The 13618-nt window shown below is 38.8% G+C and overlaps 1 long non-coding RNA gene and 1 pseudogene across 2 annotated transcripts in view; one reads left to right on the top strand and one right to left on the bottom strand.

Annotated features, from left to right (window-relative positions):
* The window catches only part of LOC143433732 (uncharacterized), a 94686-nt gene that overhangs the window by 20560 nt on the left and 60508 nt on the right, over positions 1-13618 (bottom strand). For both annotated transcript variants that reach the window (XR_013108728.1, XR_013108727.1), the window contains exon 2: positions 3875-4026. This is a non-coding gene — a long non-coding RNA (uncharacterized LOC143433732). The remainder of the gene's footprint in view (positions 1-3874; positions 4027-13618) is intronic.
* LOC117702741 (heterogeneous nuclear ribonucleoprotein A1-like) lies at positions 6093-12247 on the top strand (annotated as a pseudogene).

Below are 13618 nucleotides of genomic sequence, written 5' to 3'. Positions count from 1 at the left end.
TCAAAAAGCTGGCCCTGCTTCTCCCAGAATGAATGTCACTGTATTCAGGGGCTGGGGGAGCCTTTGTTTCTAGCCATTGCTGCCTGCCATTTATGTATGGGAACAGGAGGTGGCTGCAGGAAGAGCAGGGGAAGACACTATTCCCTAACTTGATGTTCAAGTCAAACTCCCAGTTCTGTTAGCCTAAATCGTTTGTTTCTGAAAATGGACAATAAGGCTGATAAAGAGGGGCCACATAAAAATATTTGGCAAAAAGAGATGAGATACAAACGAATCCATTGCATCTTAAGTTGGATGGAGATGATACTTTAGAATTCCTACTTGTCAACAGAAATAAATATGACATTCAGGCAACAGCTTGACGAGTTCAAATGTACAAAATCAAACTGATGAACAGGTCAGCATGTCAAAGGAATTCTATCTGTTCTTGCTGTAAATAGAAAGGTTGGTTCTTGAGGCAATCAAATTGAGTTTTTAAAGGCTCTCCTTGTGGGTGTGCATGTGCACGTGTGTATCTCTATCTGTGAAAGAGAATGTGTATTTAATAGGTATCACATTTTAAGATAAAGAAATCCCAATGATTTATGACTTAAGATTAAAGGTCCTTTATAGTTCAAAATGCACTAAATTCAAAATATATAAATATTGTTAGAATTGTATGTATTTCATCATGATGTTTGCTAAATAGCTACCATTTATTCAAAGTATGTAAGATTCTAAAAACACAAGGGCAGACTTCCAGGTTTATAATTAATTTGAATAAATAACAAATACAAGCATATCTATTTAATAAATGACCCTTATATTATAAATGTCTTTGGGCAAGACCCTTTTAAGGCCAAGTATTTTTTCCAAAAGATTTATATTCATTTATTTTGTGTGTGGTGCATGACATGATTTGTACATGGAGGTCAGTAGACAATTTACAGGAGTTGGTTCTTTTCATCCTGGGGATTGAACTCAAGCTGTCAGGCTTGGAAGGAGGTGCCATAATCTACTGCGCCATATCTACAGCTCACTCCTTGCTTTTAACTTGGTAAAACTGCAGCTATAAGCAAGGAGGGAATCCAGAAAAGTAACTTATCAGTCTCACACACATACATGATTTAGAAAACCACATCAGATAACATCTGTCTTTACCACACCACAGAATATGATAGGCCTTTTCCAGATACAGACAGGTTAGGATCAAAGCACAGGGTGGTTAATAAGACAATGGAGAAAACAATAAAACATCAAAAATATTTGGTGTAAGATAGGTGATCATGCATAAATATACACTTTATATATTTTTTGTGCACACGCGTGTGCACATGCACGCACGTACAGACACACACACACACACACACACCTATAAGACTAATAACACTTATGATCAGAGTATTTAGATATGGAGAGCCATCAGTGTGACATAGTAGCTTTCTAGGAAAAGAGGAGAAAATGAAAGAAGAGGGCACTGTTTTTAATTAATAATAAACTTATTTAATATTTGCATGATGAAAGTGGCCCTGAGTAAAGTTGATAAAGTGGCTGGACGTAGCTTTGGGTGGGAGAAGTATAGGTGAGACTGAGTGTAAGCCAGGGTGAGACCATCAAAGATCCAGTCAGCTCAGACTGAGTTGGACGTGATTACAAGATGCTTCACAGAAACTAAGAAGGAGTAGACACCTGTATGAACCCATACTTAACCTTCTTTTCAATTCAGATGCAAAAGGGAGGGTTACATGTCAAGTGCCTGGTACTACAATGAGAAAAACAAACAAGCAAACAAACAGATTACTGGAGGACTCCATTCTTAGCTCTGGTTCTTAGCTCCACAGTGTCTCAATACCATGCTCTTGTGCCATCTAAGCTTAATTCAGTTCCAGTCTGAGGACTCGAGGTCTTGACCTAACTCCACCTTTTATATCATAGTCTCAAGAAAGTCTCTTTGTGGAGAAAAATAAATAAATACCACTTCTCATCTTAGGAAAGGAGAGAAATCCAATTCAAAACTGGCTGTGCCACAAATTCATTCAGAGACCCTGGGTGACTGTCACAATGCTTCCAGCCCAGGCCTCCCCCTCTAGCCTTCTGGCTTTTGGGATAAAAACCTACTTTTCTCCAATGTGGCTTCTAGAGAATAGCTTGTCTCAAGAGAGAATTTATACATCAAACCATTACAATATTTGATAGCCAGCTGACATACAATGATTTTAAATCAGCAATATTTTAAGTTTATAGAGAAGTATACAAAAGACTCTATGATACTTCACACTAAGCTGACTTGGCAACTAAAAATTTTTAATTTCTTTTTAAAATCACTCCTCTTTTTTTGTAAGCAACCACAAGTTCTAGCCCTCTGAGATTCTGTGAGGGATGTAGCACGGACTTGGTCCCGACTCTGTAGCCAGCTTCTACCTTTCCAACTGTGCAGTCTGTCATGATTAGGAATGCCATGTGCCCTTTCTATTAAAATAATGGCTCTTGGGTGTGTATAGAACTGGGGTAGTCAGAGATAGGTAAGATATAATGTCTAATGTCAAGTTAATGGTACTATCCTTCAGTCAAGATGACACCAGATGAATGACTAAGCTAGACATTGGAAACGCATGTCCTTAGACAAAGTTATGTATAGGTTGAATCTTCTAAGAAGTAGTTCAGTAAGACAGTCTCTGTTTCAGAATAGCACTGAGGAGAGGGAATAAGCAAAACACCCAACCTTGTCCTCTGGCCTCTGCACTTACATGCCCAAATATAGTCACCCTTCTCCAGTACATGTACACTCAGAAACACATGCACACACATGTATGTGCATGTGTGTGCTCAAACACACACACACAATGTAAATGTAGAAAAACAAAAAACAAGTTCAATATCACTATTAATAAAACAATTAGAGCTATGGAAATGATATAAGTTCTCCCATCCAGCTTTCTAAAACACTGACGAGGATTAGAGAGTTTAAGGACCAATGACCTTAAGAGAAACTTAAATATGACAGCTTGGCAGAGGGAAAAGGACCAATGGAGATCAAGCCCTAGAGAACTAGAACCTACATCCACAAACCCCATCTCTGGGATTTTTTTTTGCATGAACTAATTACAGATAACTGCACTGATGAAAAATATTGTTTGGAAAGTTAAAAAAGCCTGGTAATATGTCAGTGTTAGGAAATCAACTTATCACCTATTTAAAATAATGCTATACATTATTATTCAGTAATATATTTAATTCTGCTTAATAGAAAATAAAGATAATATAGGAAGTGGAAAAAACATGATACCAAAAGATAAATAAGACCTTAAATGTATATCAATAATAATGAAATTATATGTCAAAATATTAATAACAACTACTCAAAAAGGCAAGTTTAGGAGTGCTATGGTCTACTTTTGTCTGGTTTGATTTAGCTTATGTCTATATTGAACCTTCTACAGTATCTGCTCACCCTTCTATGCATACATAGAATGTTCTTGAATTACTGCTCTGTTTCCTCTTTCCATGTGTCTAACCAACTACCTACTTTATTATCGCCCATTTCCTCACAATTGCTTGAATATCCTTTCCTCTTTACTAACTTCATCTCATCCTTAAAAAATATATTCTAATGGCCTTAGAATACTGTTCAGTGCTAGACTGTTTGCCTAGCATATGTGAGGCCATGGGTTTGATTCATAGTGTCACAAATATAATAAAATAAAATAAAGTAGAAAAAATTAAGAAGATAAACTATAGTTTAAAGGAAAATCTAAAATTTACCAGAAGTGCCATCACATTTGGTTTTGAAGTGGTTTGTGGCTTACTAAATTTTTATTTAAAATAACAGAAAGTAGTGTTAGCCAATATACAACACCAGAATGTTTTTAGTTTCTTATTTAAAAAGCATATTTACCTGTATTCACTGCTTCTTAAAAGGGAACTGACAGGAGAATAAAGAGCAGCTGGACCTGAGGGTGGGGCTCTGCTGCCACACTGCTCTGACAGTCAGGATACATTGTGTCACTCGGCCAGTTGTGCAAGTGATGCTTGCAGCGCTCAGGGAAGCTGCTCGGAAACAAAAGCAAAGCAAATTGAAGAGCTGGGATTCAGATCCAGGCATGTCTGACTCCAGCACCCATAACTCTTAATTATGTCCTGGCTACATCAGAAAATATAATAAGTACAGTGGGGGAGAAAGGAGCTAGGTAGTTACAGACATATTTGCAATTTATGAAAGACAAGATTTTAACATTTTAATTCTATTACCATACACTGATTTTTTATGGAATTAATTAGAAAACAAAGGTATTTAGAAATTGCTTGTTTAGGAGAAACTGTCCAAAATTGTCATTAAAACTTACTAAAATCGTCGGGCATAGGTGGGAGAGGAGATCCTTGGTTCCATGAAGGCTGAACACCGAGTGTGTGTGGGAGGGGGAGGGGAATTCAAGGGTGGGGAGGTGGGAGTTGGGGGGTAGGTGGGGGCACATCCTCATAGAAGCATGAGGAGGGTGGATGGAATAGGAGGTTCCTGGGTGGTAGGGATAGTTAAGGGGATAAAATCTGAAATGTAAATATAATATCCAATAAAAAATTCTAGTGCAATAAAACTACAATCCATTTTGCTTTACCATTAAAAAGACTTACTAAAATCATTTTTCAATTTTCCATTTTGTTTCTAAGATTAAGAATGAAAACAACTGATGTCATTGTTTTTAATCCAGAAAAGAGTTATTAATTTATTTTAATATAATAAACACAGATATTAGTAAGTACTCCAGGTACTAATAAGTCTACATTTAATAACTAAGATATTCTCTTTGTATATACATAGGAATGTAAGTGTATATAAAAATATATAAATTTTATATTAACAGAAAGAATGTTTTGCCTTATTTTTTGACAGGCTGCTGACTTTGAATAGTGGCATTTTCAAATGGCCTGTTTAAAATGTCTTAAATGATTACAACTACCTAGTAGTCCATTCTTATGAGCCAAAGGATTCAAGTACATAAGACAAAAGAGTCTGGTTTTAATAGCCCATCATAGACCACAGTGACTATTGCTAATAGCATTGCTGTATGGTCTGCAAATATTCTCACCACTAACCAGTGATAATTATGCAAGTAATGCATATGTCCATCTGTTTCAGGTAAGCATTCCATGCGATCTGGTACACGTATATACATCAGTATCACACTTGACTCCAGTTTTCCATCACTAGCATGGGTAAAGTCCTAACTGTGCAAATGAGGACCTGAAATTTGGTCCCTAGACCCACCTCTGTGAACAGCAGGGCATGGTGGGATTTGACAGAAACAGGCAAATAGCTGGGTCTCACTAGCCAGACTGTTTAACACAAATGGTGAACTCCAGATTCAGTGAGAGACCCTTTGTCCATAAAAGAAGGCACAGGCAGTGCAGACAAACACTCTCAGTATGTACACACAGGTGAGTGTACCTGGACACGTGTTCATGCCTGTGCTCCCAGATGGAGACATATGTAAACTAACAACATAACCATGAACGTTAAACATTCACATCTGCAGTTTATATTTTTTAGTATCATGCTTAATGCTCTCTAAAGTCCCTCCTTATCAACAATACAACCCAGACCTTATAACAGGAGAGCAGTGAGAGAGGAATACACGCACACGCGCACACACACACATGCACATGCACTTGTACATGCACACATACATGCACACACGCGCACACATACATGAACACATACATGCACACATACACACGCACACACACACATGCACATGACAAGTCATGTAACTGCTCAGCTGTGGACACACCACTTTACTCAGGAGTGACCAAACTTAGGATGCTTCAGAATCCTTCTTGGGGACCAGACAAATAGCTCAGTAGTTTAGTTAGAAGTGCCTGTTGCTCTTGCATGGGACCGAAGATCAGTTTTAAATTCCCATGGAAGGCAGCATACAACAGCCTGTAACTCCAGCTCCAGGAGATGCAAAATCTTCTCCTGGCCCCACTAGGCACCTGCATTTGTGAGCACAAACCCACTTAAGATAAGAATAAAAGCGAAGAAGGAAGCTCCTGTCCCTCCTGAAGCTGAAACAAATACAAAGGCTCTCCAGGTCAAGGAGATAACATTGAAAGCCATGCACATAGAGAAGATCCACAAGTCTGGTGACCACACCACTATGACTTTGGAAGCAGCTCAAACACTTAAGACTACACCCAAGAAAGAAAAGCTTGACTGCTGTGTCATCATCAAGGTTCGCATGGACACTGGATTGGCTGTGAAGGCAGATGACAAAGCATTTGCATTCAGTGTGCACATCAAGGCCAACAAGATCAAACAGCTGTAGAGACACTAACTGATTTCCCTGGGCCCCTATGAAGAAGGATTGTAGTATGCAACTGCTGCTGCTGCTGCTGCTGCTGCTGCTGCTGCTGCTGCTGCTGCTGCTGCTGTAAAACATAGCAACCAAGGCAAACTATAGAAAGAAGAGCTTACACTGGCCTTGTGGTTTGAGAGGGACAGAAGCCCATTACCAATCACAACAGAGATCACGGCAGCAGCTGAGAGCTCACATCTCGATCAACAAACTAGAAACAGGGAACACTAACTTTGAAACTTCAAAGCACACAACCAGTGATATACTTCCTCCAGCAAGTATGTCCTCCCAATCCTCCCACAAGCAGCCACCAACTTGGGGTCAAATATTCAAATACTGGAAACTCATGAAAGAAGGGGAGGTGAAAAAAGGAGGGAGGGAGAGGATAAGAGAGGAGAGAGAGAGAGAAAGAGAGAAAGAGAGTGGGGACAGGGACAGAGAAGGAGAGGGAGAGGGAGCAAGAGAGGTCTCAAACTACTGGACCAAAGTAGGGAAGATAGCAGGCCTCTTTAGGCTATGGCCTGGTCTCAGCTACGATGCTTTGGATTCTGCCAATAAAGTTGGAGTCATCTGAACTGAGTCCTACAATCTAATTATAAATATTCACTTTTATCCATCAAAAGGATCCTGCCCTGAGCTTTAACTAAAAGCCACGTGATCTGTGTCCTTTCCGATGCATCCAAATGTTACTGCCACATGGGACACAGCTATGAAAAACTTACATATTCTCTCATATTGGGTCAAACATTTAAACTTTGAACAAGTAAAACATAGGTATCTTTTAGTTTTAACCAACTTTTTTTCTATGAAAGACATAATTCTGACCATGCCCCTGTCTACTCAAGACTGGGATACAAGCGCAAGCTTGTTATTTGCCGTGGCATCATTGTCTGGCTTCTGCTTCCTTAACTGCTTTGTCTCCCATCTTCTTTGACATCTCTTATTCTCCCTACACCATAGTAACCAAAGCACACCTTGAAGTTATGAATCTCAAAGTATATCCTTCACATTCTTCATCACACTCAGGGCCTTCTTGCCAGCAATTCCTGTGTGACATTACTGTAGGCTTAGAAGGCTACAAGTGTAAGGAGTAGATTCCCATAGTCACAAAGCACTCTCACCTGTGCAGGAAAATATGCACAAACACACACCAGGGCACACCCTTGCTGCTGCACAAATTACAGCTCTTCATATGATATTCCCTTCCCTTGAATAACACAGAAAGAGAGAGAGAAAGGAGGAAGGGAGGGAGGAGAGGGGGGAGAGAGAGGGAGAGGGAGAGAGAGAGGAAGGGAGAGAGAGAGAGAGAGAGAGAGAGAGAGAGAGAGAGAGAGAGAGAGATTGCATTTTGGTTTATATCCTCCAAGAAGCCAGCTCTGACTTATTCCCAGCCCTGAACACAGACATATATCTTAATGAAGCTCTCATTGTGCATCTGAATTAACTGACCCAACTAGTTAGCACAGCATTTAGCAGAGTTAATGTGTCATTTGAAATGTAAATAAATAAAATGATTAATAAGAAAAAAAGAAAGAAAGAAAGAAAGAAAGAAGGAAGGAAGGAAGGAAGGAAGGAAAGGAAGGAAGGAAGGAAGGAAGGAAGGAAGGAAGGAAGGAAGGAAGGAAAGAAAGAAAGAAAGAAAGAAAGAAAGAAAGAAAGAAAGCAAGCAAGCATTGTATCAAGCACACAAAGAATACCCTCATCCACATCATCATAAATCTGCCCCAGTTCTCAGGTTGTTCTGTGTCATGTGCATGGCACTTTGCATATATGATGTCCTTTAAAATGCCTGTTGAGCACTTATGTTTAACCCCTATGGAATAGTGACCATCAATCCTCACAGAGCTTCCCCTACTGTGGAGAGGATAGGCACACAAGTCACAGCAGCATGATGAGCAGAACAAGGAAAATTACCTAAACCGGGGCCACAGTTGGAAATGATGTGCTGAGTCGAATGCTACTACAAAACATCTCATACAGGATACTACTTGTTTCTCATGGTAGCTACAAAAGGAATTGTCATTGCCATTTATAGGTGAGAAAAATAAGAGTAGACCAGCTGGGATTGAGAATCCTTGTCTACTGTACTCCAAAGCACGTTTGCTATTTTATATTATACAAAAGCCACCTTCCTGGATCCCTGTTTCGATAGAGATGTTCCACACAGGAAACATGTAAGTTTTGCGTACATACACAAAATGAATAAAATTGAGGATGCAAAGTATAAACTTAGGTTAAAAAGAGAAATCTATGGTTTTTCAACTATAATAATTTAACTATAATAATTGAAAGCAATGTCTATAATTCAATTCTACTAATTAGAGGAATGACATTCCTTTGGAAAACTCACATTTCACTTAACTGTAGTTCAAAGCTAATGTTCCATCAAATCAATTACAAGTAGTTATTTGTGAAACTAAAGTTTTTGATTGCACTGAACAGAGGGGACAGTTACATTTGGCCAATGGCCTTCACAAGCTCTGTGCAGAACACATCAAGTAGAAGTGAGGTGTGGTCTCACAACATACCAATTGGGCTTATTCTCACACTTAGCTAACAGTGAGAGACTCTGGGTTTGATTCTTAGCACCATAAACTTGTTGTTGTTATTTAACATTTTTAACTTATTGTATTTATAAAAACATTTAAACATGTAATTAACACAACATTTAGGTATTTTGTCTTGTTTTCTTTCTCTCTCTCTTTCTTTTTTAAAGTAAGAAAAAGTTTAGCCTTGAAACATTTTATCCTGGAATCTTGACTAAATCACATGCCAAGCACAGTGCAGCTCTAGGGGATTGATGTGTGCCAGGGACAGTGCAGGAGTGGACAGGTGTAGTAGTGAGCAACTGTTTCAGTAAGAAGTTTAAAGTCTGCCTAAGGCAGAGCTGAGAGCTTCGACTCAGCTTCAAAAATGTAGTCAAGCCAAAGTGGCTCAGCATACTACCAAATAGTCCAGATATTTGAGAATATTAAAAAAAAAAAAGAAATACAAAACTCAAGGTAAAGTTTTCTTGTCTCTAGATGTGGGTAAGTAATATTAAGAAGTGAATGGATCTGTATATCTGGCCATGATTCTTATACGTTTCTGCACTCTGAGCTATTCCCTTTTTTCACTGTATCTGAGCTGTTCTCTACACAGGTGGAACAACCATTTGCAAGACTTTCAAGTCAAGATAATAAATACTATAACTAAACTACCTTATGACAGAAAAGGAGCAATAACAAGTAACACTAAAACAGTCATGTCCAAATCCCCAACTATCTTGTAAAATATGTTTGTCAATTAAAAAAATTTAATATTATAAGGGATAAATTATTCAGTAAGAAGAAATTACACTGGGCCTGTGAGATGGCTCAGCAAGTAAAACTAATTTCAGTAAAGCCTGGCTACTTGATTTCAAAATCCTGAGCTCATATATAGATAGGAGAAAACTGACCCCACAGAGTTGTCTTCTGACTGCAACACATGTCATACATACATCATATATATCAGGCATACACAGACACATAGATGCACACACACACACACACACCCCTAAAAGTAGCAAGAAGAATAATTGTATACAATGTTTATTGCTACTTACAATAGCTGAAATGGGGAAACAACTCAGACATCTTTTGGTGCATCAAGGGACACAAAGCATGGTAGACATGTGTCATGGAATACGATGCAGTACAAAAGGAAGAAAATCCTCATGTATTTCAAACATGGTTAAACTTCAACATAAAATAAGACATTTACAATTTGATAAACATAGTGATTCATATCTAGAACAATCAATAAAGACAGAAAGAATTGCAATTTCAATGCTGTAAGCAGGAGCAGATATGAGTGTTTGATGAGTAGATTTTCACTCTGAGAAGACTTTTTTAAAATACCTTAGATGCTTAGTGATGATGACTTCAAAACAAAAATTAAACAATATCACTGAACTGTAGTTAGAGACAGACAAACTAGGGCTGGGCACATAGTTCAGTGACACAGTGTATACTTAGTATGTGCGAGCTCTGATTAGTCACTAGTGTCAAAACAGAGGAATAAAACAAAATCTATTTAGAAAATTTTTCATTACACTATTTATCATAAGTGTAGCTGTAGCTGTTGATAGCCAAAGTACATGGCTTTAACCTGAAAATGGATCCCCAATAGAGTTGTTAAATTAACAGGCTGGCAAGCCAAGGATGGGTAAGATTCTGCACAGAGCCTTACCAACTTAAGACCGAAGTGCATTGCTTTTGATAATGCATATTCCATGACAGGTAAGGAAGGCATTCTTGTCAGAACAACCTAAGACAGGTTCAGTCTTGATAATAAAATAAAAAAGGGGGAGAGGTGGAGAGCCTTTGGGGCTGCTTGGCAAAAATCTGACATGGGCCAAGGACAGGGAAGTAGGCTTCAGTCAGGAATCTGACATTAGGCTAGAACAAAGAAGTAATTTCAGACAGGAATCTAAATTTTAGGCTAGAACAAAGAAGTAGGCTTCAGACATAAAAATGACCTTGGGCTAGGACAGGGAGGTAGGCTCAGATACTATGGTCATCCTGATAAGCCCTTAGAAACAGTGATCACGCAAGTGTTCACATAATTGTGTTTAATGCCTTGCTTGTTCTTTGACTATTTGTGTTTATTGTCTTGCTTGTTCCTCAACTATTTGCATCTATTATATTGCTAGACCCACAACCTAGAGCTTTCCTTTAATACATGCATGTAATTAAAATGGTATAAAAGCATAAAGGAGGAGGGGGGATGGGATAGGGAGTTCTAGGGCGGAGAAATGGGGAAATGGGATGACATCTGTATTGTAAATAAATAAAATAGCCAATAAAAATTTAAAAAAAGAGTAGCTGTAGCATGGGCATGTTTGTTATCTTATTCCTTTCTGCTCTTTGACACTGCTGAGGAAGCACGTCTGAAGGCTCTCATTACTTTGCCGTCAGGTCTAAGTCAGAGTCTCCCAAGGAGCCGGAACAGCTGAAGAAGGGCTGAGCTTCAAAACAACCGATGAAAGTCTGAGGAGCCATTCTGAGCAATGGGGAACACTAACCAACTATGTGGTAATGAGAGATCCAAACACCAAGAGATCCGGGGGTTTTGGCTTTTTCACATAGGCCACTGTGGGGGAAGTGGATGCTGCCATGAATGTAAGACCACACAAGGTGGATGGAAGAGCTGTGGAACCTAAGAGAGCTGTGTCAAAAGAATTCTCAGAGACCAGGTGCCCACTTAACTGTGAAAAAGATCTTTGTTGGTGGTATTAAAGAAGACATTGAAGAACATCACCTACGAGATTACTTTGAACAGTATGGGAAAATTGAAGTGATAGCAATCATGATTGACAGAGGCAGTGGAAAAAAGAAGGGCTTTGCTTTTGTCACCTTTGATGACCATGACTCTGTGGATAAGATTGTTATTCAGAAATACCATACTGTGACTGGCTGCAACTGTGAAGTAAGAAAGGCTCTGTCAAAGCAAGAGATGGCTAGTGCTTCATCCAGCCAGAGAGGTCAAAGTGGTTCCGAAAATTTTTGTGGTGGTTGTGGAGGCAGTTTTGGTGGTGATGACAATTTTGGTCAAGGAGGGAATTTCAGTGGTCGGAGTAGCTTTGGTGGCAGCCATGGTGGTGGTGGATATGGTGGCAGTGGGGATGGCTATTATGGATTTGGCAATGACAGAAACAATTTTAGAGGTGGCAGAACTACAATGATTTTGGCAATTACAACAATTAGTCTTCAAATTTTGAACTGATGAAGAGAAGGAACTTTTGAGGCAGGAGCTCTGGCCCTTATGGTGGCAGAGGCCAGTACTTTGCTAAACCATGAAACCAAGGTGGCTATGTAGCTATGTCAGTGGCAGGAGGTTCTAATTACAGCCAGGAAACAAAGCTTAGCAGGAGACGAGAGCCAGAGAAGTGACAGGGAAGCTACAGGTTACAACAGATTTGTGAACTCAGACAAACACAGTGGTGGCAGGGCCTAGCTGCTACAAAGAAGACATGTTTTAGACAATACTCATGTGTGGGGGCAAAAACTCCAGGACTGTATTTGTGACTAATTGTATAACAGGTTATTTAATTTCTGTTCTGTGGAAAGTGCAAAGCATTCCAACAAAGAGGTTTTTACTGTAGACCTTTTTCACCCATGCTGTTGATTGCTAAATGTAATAGTCTGATCATGACACTGAAAAACGTGTCTTTCTTTCTTTTTTTTTTTTTTTTTTAAATATGATGTGTAAAGTTAGTCTGCTCTTGAAGCCATCTTGGTAAACTTCCCTAACAGTGTGAAGTTAGAATTCCTTCAGGGTGGCGCCAAGTTCCATTTGGAATTTATTTATGGTTGTTTGGGTGAAGGAGCCATTGTCTTCAAAAACCTTGGTGTTGTTAAACTGCCAGTTACTGTTGTAACTTTTAATGAGTTTTACCATTGAAAAGGTCACCCAAGCAAGGCCACAATTTGGTTATAAAATGGTTGTTGGCATACCCTATGCAATATCAAAATTGAATAATGGTATCAGATAAAATAACAGATGAGAATGAAGCTTGTGTATCATCCATTATCATGTGTACTCAATAAATAATTTAATTCTCTTGAGAAAAAAAGGGTAACTAGCATATTCTGTGAAACACTAAATATAAACATATAATATTTATGTTGTTTATAATACATACTATGATGCTTTGAAATATGTATATACTATGGGATGGCCAAGTCACTCTATTATTTCATATGCTTATTTTTTTTTTAGTGAGAACACTTAAAACTCTACCTGCATGCTGTACTGCACTGTTAACTGGGGTCACCCACTGGGTAACAAGCCTCTTGACCAAGCTTTGCCTGTCTTGATGAAATTTTGTCTTTTCACAAAATTAGAAACTGGCCTCCAGTTTGACTGTAGGCACCCATTTCAACTTTCTATAAACCCTCTAGAAAGAGCACAGGATTCAGATGCAGTCAATTCAACAGGAAAGAATATAAAAACTTTCATTATGAATATTTTTGTTATGTCTGAAATGCCATTTACTATTCAAAAATGCATACCAAGTGAAATAAAGTTAATAACACTAATTTGTCCACACTTTAGCTAAAACCCCTTAGGAGCACAGACATTAAAAATTGGAAAGTTTTATGTAGTGTATGTCCAGTGTGTATCTTTTTTCTGGTGGTGATTGTGGAATGGGATGGGTCTGCTGTGGAAGCCAGCCTGATCTCACTAGATAGCACACACTGGTCTAGAACTCACTGTCTTGCTCCAGCCCCTGAAGTGCTGCACCTTATATGTTTCTGCTC

Source organism: Arvicanthis niloticus, chromosome 2 (assembly GCF_011762505.2).
Source record: "Arvicanthis niloticus isolate mArvNil1 chromosome 2, mArvNil1.pat.X, whole genome shotgun sequence".
NCBI classification, from domain to species: Eukaryota; Metazoa; Chordata; class Mammalia; order Rodentia; family Muridae; genus Arvicanthis; species Arvicanthis niloticus.
The sequence above is the reverse complement of the archived record's forward strand: the minus strand, read 5'-3'. Positions and strand labels throughout refer to the sequence as shown.